We start from the raw sequence: 17,955 nt of genomic DNA, 5'->3' as shown, positions 1-17,955 counted from the left end.
CCCACTGCAGGTAAGTAGAACAAACATCAACATCAATTTAAACAGAATTTACATTAACTTATGACTTATTAATCAAGGAGAGATATATATATACATTGACAAACCACAATCAGTGGATTATTTACAAAAATAAGGCAATGCAAGGAAGGGAGGTTCATAGGTTTTTAATAGAACTAGTTCATTAAAGGTGCAGTATGTAAGATTCAGAAACCCTTTTTATTAATGACACCTGTGGCCGTTAAGTGAACTGCAGCCAGCTACCTGTTGCTCATACTCGCACTCGTGCACACATTCCATAAGGATGTGAGCATCGACCAAAACAAATGACATAACATACAAAGAGACAACGTGATTCTCCAGCATCATGCTGACAGATGAGGTAGCATAATTAAAATTGCACAGTTATGATTGTTTACTACAAACTTTGAGAATGTATATTATAGTTCACTCTCCAGTGCTGGAACAGGGCTAAAACAAAGTGTGGATATAGGTCTGTAATAAGTAATCACTTTTCTTTGCATGACACACTGACTGCATTTATACGATAGCCTATTTCGGCATTAGCTAGCTAGCTAGCTTTATCAATAGCTGTTAGCTAAATTGATGATGACAGTAGACGTTTATAAAATATACTGTACATATGTTGACAATTGAATATTGATGTGATTCCATCACAACTGTCATTTTGATATAGTGATGCGCTATTGTTTTATAATAATAGAATGTATATATTTTATGTATAATCAAGTTAGACTAATGAATGGAGCTTTTTGTATTATCTTGAACTTGATTAATTTCATGTGTTATTGTAGTTTACATTGCTGAATAATTACAGATTAACATTGTTTATGACAGTTACTGTGCAAGCAAGGTCAAGTTAGCTAAAATTACACAGATCAATCCTTATGGCACTATATTTCAATATATGTAAGCTTACTTGTACAATATGAAGAATGGCAATTCACGGTTAGTTTTGATCCCCACAACCGAAAGAATGTCCCTCCAGGAATCAAATGCCCTGCCGATGTTCACTCTAGTTTTCACTCGACTACGATCACATTCTGGCTTAGCCAGATGGGATTCAGTAGATAAATGTTTATTTTATTTTTTTTGGCTTACTCCGATTTTGTGTAGGAGTCAGTGTTGTGCTGGGAGCCGGACGTTTGCTTGATTCCAACTCAAAGAAAACATTCAAAAGTGTTGCAGTTTGTTGTCGCTGTTGAATAGCAGAAGAGAATCTACTGTCTGAGGCAAGGCCCTTGGGAGAGCGCATAAACATCACATCCTTTGGATTTTCCTGGCAAAAGCGATCTGCTCCATTCGCATGAAAATCAGTCTACAGGCTTTAACAGGCAACCTAGGAAATCCGGGAAGGGCTCATTTTTTTAAGTTGCATTAAAAGCCATTCACTCATTGGCAAAAAAAAATATTACATGAAAATTGTTACATATTGCACCTTTAAATGCTGTGAACTAATCCATCAGTTAAGAAGACATTCAATCAGCTAGGACTCCATGTCGTGTTTGCCACATGCCAGTGTTTTAAGACCACTGCATAAGCTATTCAAACCGGTATCATAACAGGATATAGTTTGTTGGCCCAGGGTTGCACAGCTCCCCATAATTAGCTAAGCAAATAAAACTTAACTAATTAATCCACAATACAAAAGCCACAGCACAATAAAATTAAACCAAAACACAGCCTAATAGGAAAGTCGCAGCACAATGTAATTAAGCCAAAACAGAATGAAATCAAGCCACAACACAAAGTAATTTACCTAAGCCACAACAGAATAGAAAAGCCACAGCACAATGAAGATTAAACCATAACACAATCAAAATTAAGCCACAACATAGCCTAACAGAAAAGTCACAGCACATTAAAAAATAAACCACAACACAAAGAAATTAAGCCAAAACACAAAGACATTGGCCTAAGCCACAATACAATAAAAAAGCTATTGCACAACCATATTAAGCCACAACATAGCCTAACAGAAAAGCACAGCACAATGAAATTAAACCACATCACAACAAAATTAAGTCACAACACAACAATGTTAAGCCACAAGACCTAAATAAAGCCACAATACAGCAGAAAATTCACAACAAAATTAGGCTAAGCCACATCAGCCCAACAGAAAAGCCACAGCACAATGAAATTTCACCACAACACAATGAAAAAGCCACAGCACAATGTAATTAATAAAGTCTTGTTCATGTCACATGTAAAGTTGTCTGTGTCTCAAGCTCATATCTAAAGTCACTAATCATAGATTTTGACTACTTGCTCTTAATACTTAGTAAGAAAGACATTTCCCATGCCCCGGAAATGTACCTTTCTATTAATTAATTAATTAATAACCAGTGTTGAGTGTTCACGGGATGAACCGAGTATTTGGTTGTAATGTTAATGTAGCTACATCAAGTTAACCCGATTAACTGATCCAAATATTCATAATCGATTATAACAAGTTATGATTGATTATTAATATTTCATAGAGCTGATTCGCTACACTGACAAGGACTTGTACAGTCAGACTCCAGTGGCAATCCTCTGTGTTGATCAAGAAATATTTTTAAGTACATTCAACTTATCTGGGTTTACAGAGCAGTACCTACGAAAACAGCTCATGTTTTGGCAGGCTTTCAATACATTTTACTTTCGTTTTCACCTCCAGGTGTGTCAGGTAAATGTTCTTTTATAAATCTCAACCAAACTAATGCTTTAAATAGTATCAATACAGCTCAGACTTGCATTATTTTAAGCCAGTTTGATGTGAATGCCAACTGCTGGATGTTACTTGCAACAAAGTTCAGATGAATTCCTCTGATTTGTTGTGACATGTTCATGGTAAAAAAAAGTAACAAAAATAGGGTGGTCAAATGTCTCAGGTATTGCATTGGTTTATCCTTAAAAATTAGCTTGATGAGAAAATTGAAACCTAACTTCCTCTTTAAAATGTAAGATTTGTAACCCTGTATTTTATTACTCAAGAGATCCAGGGTATCTTATGCCAAACCAACATTTTAAAAGAATTGCCAGTACGTTCACTTTTAATATGTCAGTCAAAACTGAAACAGATGTCAACACCAGTTCAACTTGAAAATCTAGTGTCAGCTGACATTCTAATTACTAGGGATGCACCGATACCACTTTTTCTCTTCTGATCCGATTCTGATATCTAAAATCTCAGTATCGCCCGATACTGATCAGATACAGTGCTGGTTTTTTTCATAATCAGTTTAGAATATCTATAACTCAATGAGTGATGCTAATTAGATGTAAAGAAACACAAACCTGTAACTACACATTATTTCAATATAAATGTATAGCTTACTAAGAAAATATTTATTATTAACAAGTATACTGGATAATGCTGCATTAAAATTAACAGTAATTCCAGTATAAGTCATCAGTAGAAAAGAAGGCTGTTTTTTTTTTTTTTTTTTTTTTACAAAAAACATTCAACTTGTATCTGGACTTTAAAGGATTCAGATCTCTTTTTTTGTTCAATTTAGTTGTAAGACATCAGTCCACTTTTCATTCACACAGTTATTTATTGGAACCCATTAAAATTAAATATTGTTATAATTTGTAAACAAATAATAATAATAAATTATTGTTATTATTATTATTATTATTATTATTATTATTATTGACTTATAGAATTTTAAATACAACAGTAATATATTTCAATGGTGCACCTTTAACTTTAAAACCCTCAAGCTTTTATTTTGACATTCTGAACTCTCCAGGAAGTCCTGTAAATGTGTCTGTTTGTAAGCAAGTTCACAGTAGTTTAATTCGCTTCTTATTCAAATTCTGGTAAAATTCCCCTCCGCCATTCTAAATGCATATTATAATTGAACCGAACTATTGAGCATCTACATCGGAGGTGTTGTTCGTGAGTAGCTCAAATGTTGAGCAATGTGTGAAGACTAAAAATAACCGCAAGTGCATCACCAGTCTGTGCGTGTGTTTGTGTGAACAGAGCAGCACCATTCACTAATGCGCTGGAGCTGCGCGTGCATTAAATATATTAAGTTATTAAACACAGCCTTTTGTGTTTCACAGAGCTATCGCACATCTTCAAGTGGCTTTGAGTAAAATGCACAAGTCATATGAACTACTATAAATAGTGTTTTTACAGTTCTGGTATGTCATTTTTGGAGCTTGACAAGAACGAACACGACTAACACAGTATCGGATTTGTATCGGGCTCGTCGGATCGATAACCGATCCATCAAAAACATTAGTATCGGAGCCAATACCGATCCATGTATCGGATAGGTGCATCCCTACTAATTACCCAGTTATCCAGTGGTATAAAGTGACAGGATCAAAGCTTAACAATGTGACATATCAATACAAAAAGACCTAACAGCTGCACCAATATAAAACAATATCACACACGCGGAGAGAGCACTCGCAGCCGACGCTACAGAGGTTGGTTCACTCTCAGCCTCTGTTGCGGATGTAAACCGATCCTTCCGACAGGTGAACATCTGTAAAGCCGCGGGTCCAGACGGCATTCCGGGCTGTATCATCAGAGCGTGCATGAACCAACTGGCTGGTGTTTTTACGGATATTTTCAACCTGTCCCTCTCCCTGTCTGTAGTCCTCACATGCTTCAAAACATCCACCATTGTGCCTGTGCCAAAGCAATCAAAAATCACTTGCTTAAATGACTGACATCCTGTTGCTCTGACCCCCCCCCCCCCCATCATCAGCAAATGCTTCGAGAGGCTAATCAGAGATCACATCTGCTCTGTGCTGCCCACCTCTCTGGACCCATTGCAGTTTGCCTACCGCAACAACCGCTCCACTGATGATGCCATTGCAGCTACAGTACACACTGCTCTCTCCCACCTGGAAAAAAGGAACACATATGTGAGAATGCTGTTTGTAGACTACAGCTCAGCATTCAACACCATAGTGCCCTCAGTGTTCTCAGTCCACTCCTGTATTCCCTGTACACACGACTGTGTGGGAACACATAGCTCCCATGCCATCATTAAGTTTACTGACGATACGATGGTGGTAGGTCTGATCACTGACAATGATGAAACAGCCTACAGAGAGGAAGTGCACACTCTGACACGCTGGTGTCAGGAGCACAACCTCTCCCTCAATGTCAGTAAGACCAATGACTTCAGGAGGAAAGACAGAGAACACAGCCCCATCATCATTAATGGAGCACCGGTGGAGAGAGTCAGCAGTTTCAAGTTCCTCGGTGTCCACATCACTGAGGATGAACTCACATGGTCCATGCATACTGAGGCCGTTGTGAAGAAGGCTCACCAGCGCCTCTACTTCCTGAGACGGCTGAGGACGTTTGGATTGAACCAACACATCCTCACACAGTTCTACACCAGTACTGTAGAGAGCATCCTGACTGGCTGTAACACTGCCTGGTATGACAGTAGCACCGCCCTCAACCGCAAAGCCCTGCAAAGGGTGGTGCGAACTGCCAGACACATCATCGGAGGTGAGCTTCCCTCCCTCCAGGACATATAATACCAGGCGGTGTGTGAAAAAAGCTTGGAGGATCATCAGAGACTCCGGCCAACCAAGTCATGGGCTGCTCTCACTGCTACCATCAGGCAGGCGGTATCGCAGCATCAGGACCCACACCAGCCGACTACATGACAGCTTCATCCCCCAAGCAATCAGACTTTTGAACACTTGATCTCTCACGATCGATAATCAGCTCTGCACTTTATTAATCTTACACTGGTTTGTCATAAATTATATTCTCTTTATAATACAACCCACTGTATTATATATTTTGCCAAATGCATAAATATATATTTTGATACACTTTATATACTTTTTTTTATTGTATGTGTATTCTATATTGTGTGTATTGTTTACTGTACATTGTATATTATTATTGTGTTGTGTAATTATGTGTACATTAGATATGTAAATTGTGTTGAGTAAATCTGATTTTTATTGTAAATTGGTATATGTCTCGTCACTGTCATAACTGCTATGTTGCTCGGAACTGCACACAAGACTTTCACCCACTGCTGCACTTGTGCCTACGGTCGTGTGACAATAAAGTGATTTGATTTGAATCAAAACCCCCAAGACTATTTGGAAATCCACAGACATGGAGAAGCAGAGTGATACAAATAGTGAAGCTACCAATGCTATTATAACCTACTAAATACCAGTAGATATGGAGCACCACTTTACCAAACAGATTCATACAACTAAATACATGCAATTGTGAAATTATTCTGTTAACACCACCCAAACAAATAAATCAACCATTGTACGTCTGCGTCCACCAGACACCAACCCAGATCTGAAAAATGAATACTGTGTTTTATAATGATGAAACTCCATGTGTAGAGTTCTACAACATGTGTTTCGCAACAAATAGGAACAGGATAACCTTTACAAAACAAACGACACGACACTGATGGAAAGTATTCAGGACACTTTCGCTCCTGTCATGGCAAGCACAGCCTTTTGATGTTTGTGGACAGAAAGAACAAGCATTTGTGAAGTTTATTAATCGCACTATGATCTCATGTGGATGTAATAAGACAGATGACAATATAAATGACAGCAGCGCTGAGACTCAGCAGGTGATCCAGGCTTAAATCCCGACTATAAAGGAGTCAGATACCACACAATCTCTGTTGTTATTTATCAAACACGAATACAAGCTGTATGGATACACGTAGTGTACCCACCTCGCCTTGTAGAGTGTGAAATCACAGTTTATGTTGCCATTATCCTCAGAGCTGCTCTCGTGTGCTTCTCTCAGACGGCAGCGCCCAGTTCTCAACCTAATGACTTATTTTCCGCAGTATTTACACGGAGAGCGGGTGCGCTTCTTGGTTTGTTGTCATATGCCGTGTTAAACCAATCACAGATCTGTTGTGGACAATAGAACCAATCAAGGGGCGATATTATAGAATATGGGTGTGAGTGACGTGGGGAGTAGCCAATAAAAATAATGCTACTGGTGTCCGGTTTTACCCGAGGCTCAGTCAGTCAGTGTGAGTCAAGTGCATAAGAATTAAGTGCCAACAAGGGGGAGAGAAAGTAGGCTAATTTAAAATTGCAACGCTTTTAAGAATATAAAAGTACTTGAAGGGGTCTTCAAAAACAAATTTAACTGAAAATAAACTGTTAAAACAGTTTAGAAAGTGCCAATAATACGAAATTGTTATTTAAAAATGCAGTCGTTTTTTTTCCCCTTTAAAAAAGTTTCATTTCTAAAGATATTTATTGTAATCTTGAAACATACGTATAAAATCATGACCACTCACATGAGATGAGGACTAGTCCAATAGTCTTCAACAGAGGTCCGTGTCCGCAAATTTAGTTTGATCAACCATTGGCATTTGTAAAACTATTTCGCACGCGAGCGACAGGAGTATTAATATATCTTAATCTATCAATTAAGATATTTTAATCTATCCACACGTTGAAGTCCATGGCAGCTGCATTCCCAGATAATATTGCATATTTTGTGCATTTAAAATGCACATTTGACAATAAAGCTTTGAATTTGAGGTTGGGATAGGCCTATATGTAAATTGTTATATTTACAGTAACATCTGTGAGAAAATGAATGCCTAATCTGTACAGGGCTAAATTAAAATATTTTGACAGAGCAACTAAAATGGGTTTCCTCTATAGATGTCTTTCATCAGGCTCCTACTTATTAAAGTACAGTCATCTCTTAGAATTTATGAAAGCAAACAAACCCAGTTACATTTTCCTACATACAGCATTATTATAGAGAACAGATTTTACACAGAAGGAAAACTGATAGCTTGGTTCATAATAATTATGAAAATTATGGGAGAATAGTAAAGAAGAACAGTAACTATAAATACATTTAGAAACGATTACTGGCAAAATACCATAAATAATACAGTTAGTGTTTTTTAGTATATCCGTGGTAAATGTTCGTAAGGTAGCCTATGCGATGTGTGCTGTTTTTTTTTTTTTCATGATTACTCTGTCGTTGCTGTTTATAATGGCTGGGCTGTTTGACATGGTTTTAAAGTAGTTTAATCAATGATCCATTTGAAGCTTTGCATTAGAATTCAAATGTGGTTCGTTATCCTTACCATGCTTGACACAAGCGCTGTTTAAAATGGCATATTGCAGTACGGGAAAAATGCCCTGTGCTCATGCACCTCTTTGCATTTTTCTCCATTGATCCAGGCAGCAGTTAGCGCTGTAATGATGTGCGCTACACGTTTTAGAGTAGTAGGCGAATGAACGCACCTTCTCTGCGCTCACGACGCTTGACCAGAGCTGATAGTTGTTCTGGATAGCGCTGTTTTGTTTAGTTTTGGAGAGAGTAAAATGCGCTCCAGGGGAAGGCTCATTAATATTCATGAAGAAAGAGCCAACTGATTGGTCATTGAGACGTTCCATTTACCTTAAATCATACATTTTAGAAACATTTGAGTTTGACACCTACGCTATAGATGAAACTGCGTGCCTTATGGCGGGAACTCTGTGCCTAAACATAGCCGTCCGACAGATCTACCGACCATCTAACCAAAAGTCTTGTGCTTTGAGCATCTTACAGTGTGGGTGACCCAGGTGACGACCTGACCTGACGTCAGTGTCTTGAAATTAGCTTGGTTTTAACAAGGTAAAGTCCAAGCAGTTGTTTAAAGACAACAAATGGACAATACAGGCACTAGATGTACGTATTTTATATATAGCCCGAATGCAGTCTCATGAGATCGTCTTGACGGTTCCTCGAGTCCATGGTGTTCACGTTGCAATCAGTTTCTTCCGTGTTGAATGAAGAAATTATGATGAACTGTGGTGTTCACTGACTCTATGGTCGAGGTAGTTACACAGGGCTTGATGTGTTGAGGCCTGCCGACCTGCGACCTCGTGGTCAGACCGGATGTTCAGTGGTAATTTAATGGTAATGAAATTATGGCCCCATGATGTTGCAGTTACTTTGTCAGTAAGTAATGGAATTACCTAAATATTACAAATATATTACCTAACTGGGCCATTCTGGGTGAGATTGCAATATTAGGAGGATGTTAAGATGACATTGTGAATTGGTCATGTAATGGTAATGAAATTACGAGCCTGTGACTTTGCAGTTACATTGCCTTTTAGTAAGTCATGAAAACTGGTACATCCTGTGTTAGCAGGAATATTACTATTCTACCTTATAAGTTTGATATACTGTAGTCAAGAATTACATTACTGTACAATTGTATAATGTAGAGCCTTTATTGTCCAGAAGATGGTGTCAATGTATTCGTTTTGATATTAATCATGAAAAGTTGCTTCACTGCTTTAAACTTTTATGAAAAGTTTAATATACAGTACTCACTGTGTAAAAGTTTTAGGATTTCTGGAATATGCTGTAAAGTGTAGTGTTTTCAAAAATAATGTAATAAATAGCTTTTTTTTTTTTTAAATTCATACAAAGTGCAGTAAACATAAAAAAGCTAAATCAGTATTTGGTGTGACCATCCTTTGCTTATAAAATCACACTAATTCTCTTAGGTACACTTGCACAAAGTTTTTCAACAGTGTTGGCAAGTAGCTGTTCCAAGATTAATGAACAACTTGACACAGTTCTTCTATGGATTTAGGTTGCCTTGACTGCTTCATATCCCAGATTTATAGTATGGTTTAATTCTAAAGACGTTCAAATCTAATATATTCTTTTTACACACTAAAGCAAAAGATAGAAAATAACCATCTTAAGACAACTGTTTTGGAACCATCTAATGTGCCTGAGACTTTTGCACAGTGCTGTACATTTAAACAATGATAGAAACATGTTTATTATTGGGAAGAAAACAGAACTATTCATCAGAAAATGGGGGTGTATATGAATATGTTTTACAGACAGAACTTTGGAAGCTCAGAAGAGATCCAAGAGAAGGAAAGGTTGTCTGGCCAAGAAACGGTGAAAGAAGGCTCTCTTAAAGCTGCACATGACATCATCTGGAGATTCTCTAGATATCCTGGAAAGAGGGATACAGAGACTGACTAAAGAATGATGGTGAATTATGAATGAGATGTATAATAATCAATATGAATATCCTGCAATTATCCTGCAATTAATTCACCCACTGCCTATGTATATAGATAGACAGTGATGTGATGCCATGTACATTATTCATGCTTAGAATATGAAAACATGAGAGGCAGTGAAAATGTATGTTAGATCCAGTGTACACAAGACCTCTCTATCTGTCAGAAGATATCCATGTATCAGAGTTCTGTCTGATATCCAAAACCAGTCAACATCAACAGCTTGTTATGTCACCTCACTCTCCTACCAGCCCAAGAATCAGCAGGAGGAATACAGAAGAAGGCAGGAGATGAAGTGATGGTAAAAATGAGTATATTGAATAATCTTAATTGCGTCTTTCTCAATGCTCAGTCTGACTTTGTCTGACCAGCACTAATTCAACAAGTGTAACTATATCATGCAAAGTCAATGGACGATTACTTCTTCTCAACATTATCCCATGACATTGAAAACCTTGAAATTGAAACTCTTTATCTCTACCTTGTGAGACAATATAGCACACAAAATAAAATTAAGGAATTTGACAAAAAACAATATAATGAGTAAAAAATGAGGATATAAAACTTATTTTATGTATGAATAATACAATAATATAAAAAGATCCTTATGTCATGGAATGTATGTAAGTTTCTTTCAAAGTGAGTGTAGAAAGTCATGATCAACAGTTGGTAGCTGTTTGTATAGCTATCAGTTCATCACTCAGAATGACTTAGAATAGCTTACAACATCTTTCTCTAAATTCTTATTGAGGGACATACAAAAAAGGGAAAATGGTTGAGTATAAAATATCTACATCTAGTGCCTATATTGTCCATTTTTTGTCTTTAAACAACAGCTTGGATGTTTCCTAGTTAAAAACAAGCTAATTTCTAGATGTTGACGTCACGTGGGTCACCTGCCATGCAAGACGCTCAAAGCACAAGACTTTCGGTTATGCCTCCTAAACACTACACAACTTTCAAAGATGTTGGATCGTGGTACCGTTCATATTACACATCTGTCTGTCTTGTCATGGAAGTCGTAGCGTTTTCGAATCGGCGATAGATTTGAACACATTACAAAACATTTCACTTTTGACGAATCCCCGACGACTCTGCCTGCACTCCAAATTACGTTTCACAACAGAGTACATGAGAGAAGTGATACGAGATACGAAATCAAATGCATGATCATATGTTATGCATTCAGAATATGATGTGTATGTTTTTAATCACCTAAAGGTATCATATATTTTATTGGTTACAATATTAAAAAGTACCTCCTACTGAAAAATATACCTATTTGCTTTCCTGACTGTCCAAGAGAATTTTACATTTCTCTCCAGCTCTTGTCTTCCTCCACCTGGTTTTGGTAAAGTTCAGATGAAACATCAAATCTGGTGCCCCTGCCAATGTTCCACACATTTTTCCTCCATTTGTTCGGTCCAATGAGACTTTCTTGATACCGCAGCCTGTTGCAGGTACATCATGACTCCTCCCACTGAAATTCCAGTGCTCTGTTTCTTGCTCTCTCATTGGCTGTAGGTCACGCTGCAGTTGTATACAGTCAAAACACATTTCACATTGCACGATTTGGAATCTCGGACAAGTCCAGATTTTTTAAATTGTAGATATCTCGCTGACATCTGCGACGCTTAGGCGCTTCTCTCAAAACAAATCTTTGATAGTTCATACATTGCGATCGTCACTCATGGGAGCGAGATCTGATTTGCCCGCGATTTCAAGCTTTTGTCAGCGATCTACACAAAACTGTCGGCGAGTGAAAATCGGGCTTAAAATCGTGTAGTGTAAACTCGGCATTAGGCGTTCGGTCGGTCGGTCGGTCGGTCGGTCGGTCAGATGCTTGGTTTTGGCAAGGAGTTCCTGCCATAATCACAAGCTGCTCAAAATGCAACACACATCAGGTTTAGCAGCGCTGCAGTAGAGGGTCGCGTTAGTAAACGCATCTACGTTGCTTGGTGGTGCTGTGCAGTTGAGCTTTCGTAACAATAGCTTACTTGCCTGGTGTAAATAAATAGTTACCGCAGAGATTATCAAAATAGCATACACGGTCCTTAATGTTCCACTCACGCAAGACGGTGACTGAAAAACAACATAAAGGTGCACTCATTGTTACTCATTGCATACACATTGTTTCCTCATTACAGATTTTTACTCAATGAAATGAACAGTAATTTTGAAATGGATGTATCACTCATATGTGAAGACTCCATTTTAGTAACCTTATAAAAGTTGTTTTATTCAGCATGGATGGTCTGTCTGTCTTTTATTTCTTTTTGGAGGAGGTTTCGCACAGGGATTAACAAGAAAAAATAAAAATGTCTTTTAATGTCAAAATTGTTCCAGACCCCTGCTGTCCCTGCTGAAAAGACCAGCTAAAACAAGCCTAAAATGCCACGCTGGTCAGTTTACTGGTTTCTGATGGGGTTTGAACACTTTTTTGCTGGTCAGGCTGGGAGAACTAGCCTCCCAGCTTAAACCAGCTTGGCCTGGCTGGGAGACAATCTAAGACCAGCCTGACCAGTGAAGACCATGTGACCAGCTAAGGCCAGCCTGACCTGCTAAGACCAGCCTGACCAGATAAGATCAGAATGATCAGTATGACCAGCTAATACCATCCTGACCAAAAAAAAGAGTGTTCAAAACCCCTTTAAAACCAGCCTGACCAGCTATGACCAGATTGGGCGTCCAGCTAACACCAGCTTGTCTTTTTAGCAGGGCAGCATTTAATTATTATTTCAATGGCTTTGCAATGCAATGAGAATGTCAGATCCATTCTCATGAAGTATGCACATACAATAATATACATATTTGGGGGGGGTTTACGATTTTTGAGTCCCCAAGCATCAAACTAAGCCGGGGACCCATTTCAAAAAAAGTTCGCTTAAAAAATGTAATAAATGTATTTTAAATCATAATTTTAAATTCATCCAATCAATCATTTTAGCCAAGTACATTCAAAATCTTTAATGAAATAAAAATCTTGTTAAAGATAATTAATGCATGATTTCCAGTTTTTCCACAAAAAACAATATTTACCTACATATATTTTTACAAAACAATCTTTTGTGTGTGTGTGTGTGTGTGCAAAACCTACTATTCACCCAGTAACATTTTGGAATTCAGTTGCTATTTTTATTAATATTATAACACAACATCTATTTATTGTTGTCCAGTTTGTCAATATATGATACAGTATTATTATTACTTTGAGGATTTGTTTATACAATAGTAATATATTCCTGTTTTATTTACTTTACTTTCACCTGGAGTTTATAATCTGATGCTGAGGCAGTATTTTATGTAAGCATCGTAGACAACATTCGTAACTAACAGCAAACATACAAGGCACGTCGGCCCCTCAGCACACTAGAGGAGAAGGGAAAAAACATTGCCATTTATCAAGCGCTGAAACTTTGCTTGTTGCAGAAAAATCTGGAATAATGTTAAACATTGTAACAGTCCCATCTTTGCAACCTGAACTTGTTCAGGACATTAAATCTTTGTGACACCTGCGCTAAAAAAAAGCTCATCTAGATGAATCGCAATGACTGAAACAGAACGCAGGTGTGTTGGCATGCATTTTTGAAACCTGAAGCACTTATTAGCTTGACACAGTGTATAAAAATGTGCCAGTCCTACGTGAGACACTGAAGAAACAGCGAAACGTGTATGGACATTCATCCAGCGCGTTTACACAGGAAAACAATGAAAAATAAAATGGTCTGACTGTCTAAATTGAGCAGTAGTGTCCACATAACACTTAAGGCATGAACAGGACACAAAGGTTGAGCACTTGAATCAGACCCTGAAGAAGTCTGAAAAGAGATCAGTTCAATGTGCTGGTTTATGAACTGAGGAAGAAAGACTTTTAGAAGAAAAGATCGATTAGGTCGTAGAACCACCCCAGAGTCATCCGCAACCAACGCAAGAACAATTTGCTAACAGACAGCACGTGCAACTCACTGAATCGTTTCACAGAAGCTATAGCCAACAAAAAAGCAGTCTTCACGGATAACCATTTAATGTCAATGCTTTGCAAGGGCTCAAACTGGGATGAGCAAAGGAATGCAAGCATGAGTGACAAATCCCTCACAGGAAGGTGAGGATTCTGAGCAGGCTTCAGATGGCGTGCACCCTTCAGAAAACTGCAGACAAGACTGTGAGATCCAAGAGAAGATCATGATATGGATATGGAAACATGATATGCAGAAAGGAACATGATATGCAGAAATCTCAGTGACGTACACTTTCAACATTAAAGCCGCTTTGCCCTCCTCCAGTAAATGTTGAAGAAAGCTTAAGATGCTCGGAATGTCACACCTTGCAGGATCAAGCCCCTGCTCTTCACACATGCAGAAAAAAACTTCCAACAGGAAGCATAAATCTGTCATGTGGAAGAAGCCCTAGCATTGGAGATGGTGTGAATAACCACAGGGTCACAGTGCTACAGAGAAAGATTTAACCCAATGGCCAGACCCAAAACTGCAGACGAGCTGGATCGGTGTGCCAGACGCAGGATTCCAGCTGGGAGAGGAGGTCCTTCCTGGGGGGAAGCTTCCATTAATTGCCTGTCAAGGAACAATTGAAACCATGGTCTGGCTGGCCATCGTGGTGCCATGAGTAGAACTCTGTGCTTGCACAGGGAGATCCTGTGTAACGTCTCCCATAAAAGAGGGATAGGTGGGAACGCATAGTTGGCAGTTCAGCCATTCATGAGATGGGACTGGACACTTCTGTCTTTGCGAACAACAAGTGACAGTGAGTGGTCATCTCAGAAGCAAAAAGATCCACCTCTGCTCTTCCAAATTGTAGCCAGGTCTCCTGCACAACATCTGGATGAAGTATCCATTCTCCTGGATGTACTCGATCCCTGAAAAGAGCATCCGTTGCCTGGTTGCATGCTACCGAAATATGAGCTGCCTTCAGTGAAGCAAGTCATGGCTGACTCCATATCAGGATCTCGTGAGTTAGCTGTAGAGACCTGCGGGATTTCGTGCCGCCCTGGTGGTTCAGATGGAACACATTTGAGATATTGTCGGATCGAACGAGAACATGGCGGCCTGCCAGGACTGGCGTGAAATACTTTTGAGCCATAAACACTGCACGTAGTTCCAGCAGGTTAATATGTTCTGTGGCCTGGGTTGGTGTCCAGCGCCCGCAAATACGTCTCTGATTCCATGTTGCTTCCACCCTGTGAGGGAAGCGTTAGTCGTGACCAACTCCCGATGAGAAGGAACAACACCCAGTGGCACTCCTGCCTTCAGCAAATCTAGCTGTCTCCACTGCCTCAACGCACATATGCAACGGTGATAAATTACAAGTTACCAGTTGTTCATAACTGGTGTGGTCTGAGGTGGAGTAAACCCAGGGGAATAACCACTGTAACAGCCATTAACATCACAATTAGTCGTAGGACCACCCGGTACTGTAAAGATAAACCCAGGTCAAAGCGAGCCAAGAGTTGCAGACTGTTCGTCACAAGTTCCTGAGACAGGGAGGCAGACCTTAGGCAAGAATTCAAGGTAATTCCTATGAACGTAGTAGTCTGTGTTGGACTCAGTCAGCTCTATTTCTCGTTCACAGAAAAACCCAACTTCTGCACTTGTCTCAAAAGCACAGCCTGCCGTTTTGTGGGGGTACAAAGAAGCCAGTTGTCCAGATAAGGCATAATACCTCTCATCCAAAGAGGAGACAGAGCAGCGCTCACACACCTTGTGAAAACGCGAAGAGCAAGGGAAAGACTGAAAGGTAGAACTTTGAACTGGTAGGCTTGATTCAGGAAACTGAAACACAGAAACTTTCTGTGATGAACAGCAATTGGGATGTGAAACTATGCATTTTTCAGGTCGACACTTGCAAACCAATCGTCTGCTGCTGCAGACCGAAGAACGTTGGCTGTGTGCAGCATTCGAAAAGGAAGGACCTTCAGGAACAAATTCAGATGCCTCAAATCGAGAATTGGGCGGAAACCTTCAGAGAAAGAAAATATGTTGAACAGAACCTGTCTCCCTGAACGAGGGAATGAACTTTTTCTATGGCTCCCTTCTCTAACAGTAAACAAATTTCCAGAGAGAGGGCCATTGAACGAACTGCATCTCTGACAACCGTTGGAACAATTCTTGAAAATCTGGGTTGCCGGGATTGAAACTATAGAGTATATCCCCTGCTCAGAGTTGTCAAAACTCATAGGTCTGCAGTGTTGGCCCTTAGGTACTCCAGCTGTTCTATTGAACAACGATCGACTGATGGCCTGAGTGTCTCAGGCTTTATGTGTGCAACTTTTAGTGGTCGCGGGGGGATGCTTATGGGGTCCTATTGGCTAGTTTCGATGAGGTGGCTGAAAAACTGTAGCATTCTCAGTAACACGAGGCCTTTGAGGGGGCTGTGACTGAGGTGTAGCGTGCTGGTGGAAACATTGCTCCGGTTTGGCGTAACGATGTCAGGTCTTTAACTGCTGGAATCCTAAAGGTAGGGTTGCACTGCTCCTGTGTCAGTTGACAAGTGGCCTCAGACAGCTTTAACCTGTTTCCCAACAGTTCTGGAACATTAGGACCAAAGCGATGCCTAGGAACAAACGGAAGATCTCTCAAGATTTTCTTACAGTCCTCAGCCACGCTTCTGGGAGCCTGCTGCCAAGTGTGGCTTGACCAAGCGTGGCTGTAAGACAACCCAGCACGCAGGTTACATTTACGCATTTGACAGATGATTTTATCCAAAGCAAATTACAGTGATTCTGAAGGGGATATATCCAACTGCCCGAGTTTCACCGTTGAATTAGGATCTAACTCAGCAAGACGGAGCCGTCGTTCCGACATAGGTAAAAGACTGCAGTGCAGACACGGGTCCGTGAGAGCCTCTCTCAGATGTTGAACACCCAAACACGACAGGCAGATGTCACGACCGTCGTCCGGAAGGAGATTATTAGGGCACAGTTTACAAGTCAGTGGGAAAAGAGTGGCAATCGAGTTGTGAGCCATTGTTACTCGCTAATAACTCCTTCGGATAGCACTGTAAAGTTTAAAGTCAAGCAGAATGATGGTAATGAAGTAACAAGACAGGCAAGAAAAATAATATGATTCCTGCAGGTGAACCGACAGATAATTCCAAAAAATATCTCATGAAAAAGAGAAAATATATCTAAAATGGCTGATGGACTGAACCGAGGGGCACATAGTATAACATAAATTTGAGGAAAAATGCTCAGAACAACTGAATAGATAATGATTATGTCAACAGGAGACTGTTAACTTATAAGTGCGGAAAACACCAGCCACCAGATTGCACAGAGGCACAGCGTGTTACCGATGAAACGCAATGAAAACTCACCAAAATGCCACTAAAATACTTCAAAAAGTGGCGTAGATTTGTGCTGACACAGCTTGTGAGGACAATATCTTGCTGACCAAAACAACCTATCTCAACCAGGAGAAAAAGAGGCAGAGTGCTGAGCTACTGTGGCTTATAACCCCCAGGGCATAGCATATGTCACTATGTGACTGTTGGTATATTCTATCGACCTAACTGGCTGGCACTGCGATAATCCAATAGTGTTTACACTGCCTCTGGTGGTCAGTAGGAATGAAACAGAACTCTCCTGTCCCAATTCCGGCGGCTTCTAACGTGAACCGCTCTAAGAGCGCTTACAACAGCGTATTTGCGCATGTACCTAGAACATCATGTCACCCCTCAAGCATTTTTTGCAGAGCTTTCCTACCAGTTGCGGGTATGATGTTGCATCCACGACCAAGATGACATAAACAAAAAGTTACCCCTTTAATAACATTTTGCATTAAAAATGCTATATACTAAAGCAGTAATTTATTAATTCATTTATCAAAGAAAATATAATATTGGGAGTTAAATCATAATAATACACACAATAAAAACAATACA

Source organism: Xyrauchen texanus, chromosome 24 (genome assembly GCF_025860055.1).
Source record: "Xyrauchen texanus isolate HMW12.3.18 chromosome 24, RBS_HiC_50CHRs, whole genome shotgun sequence".
Taxonomy (NCBI): Eukaryota; Metazoa; Chordata; class Actinopteri; order Cypriniformes; family Catostomidae; genus Xyrauchen; species Xyrauchen texanus.
Note: the sequence above shows the minus strand (reverse complement) of the source record.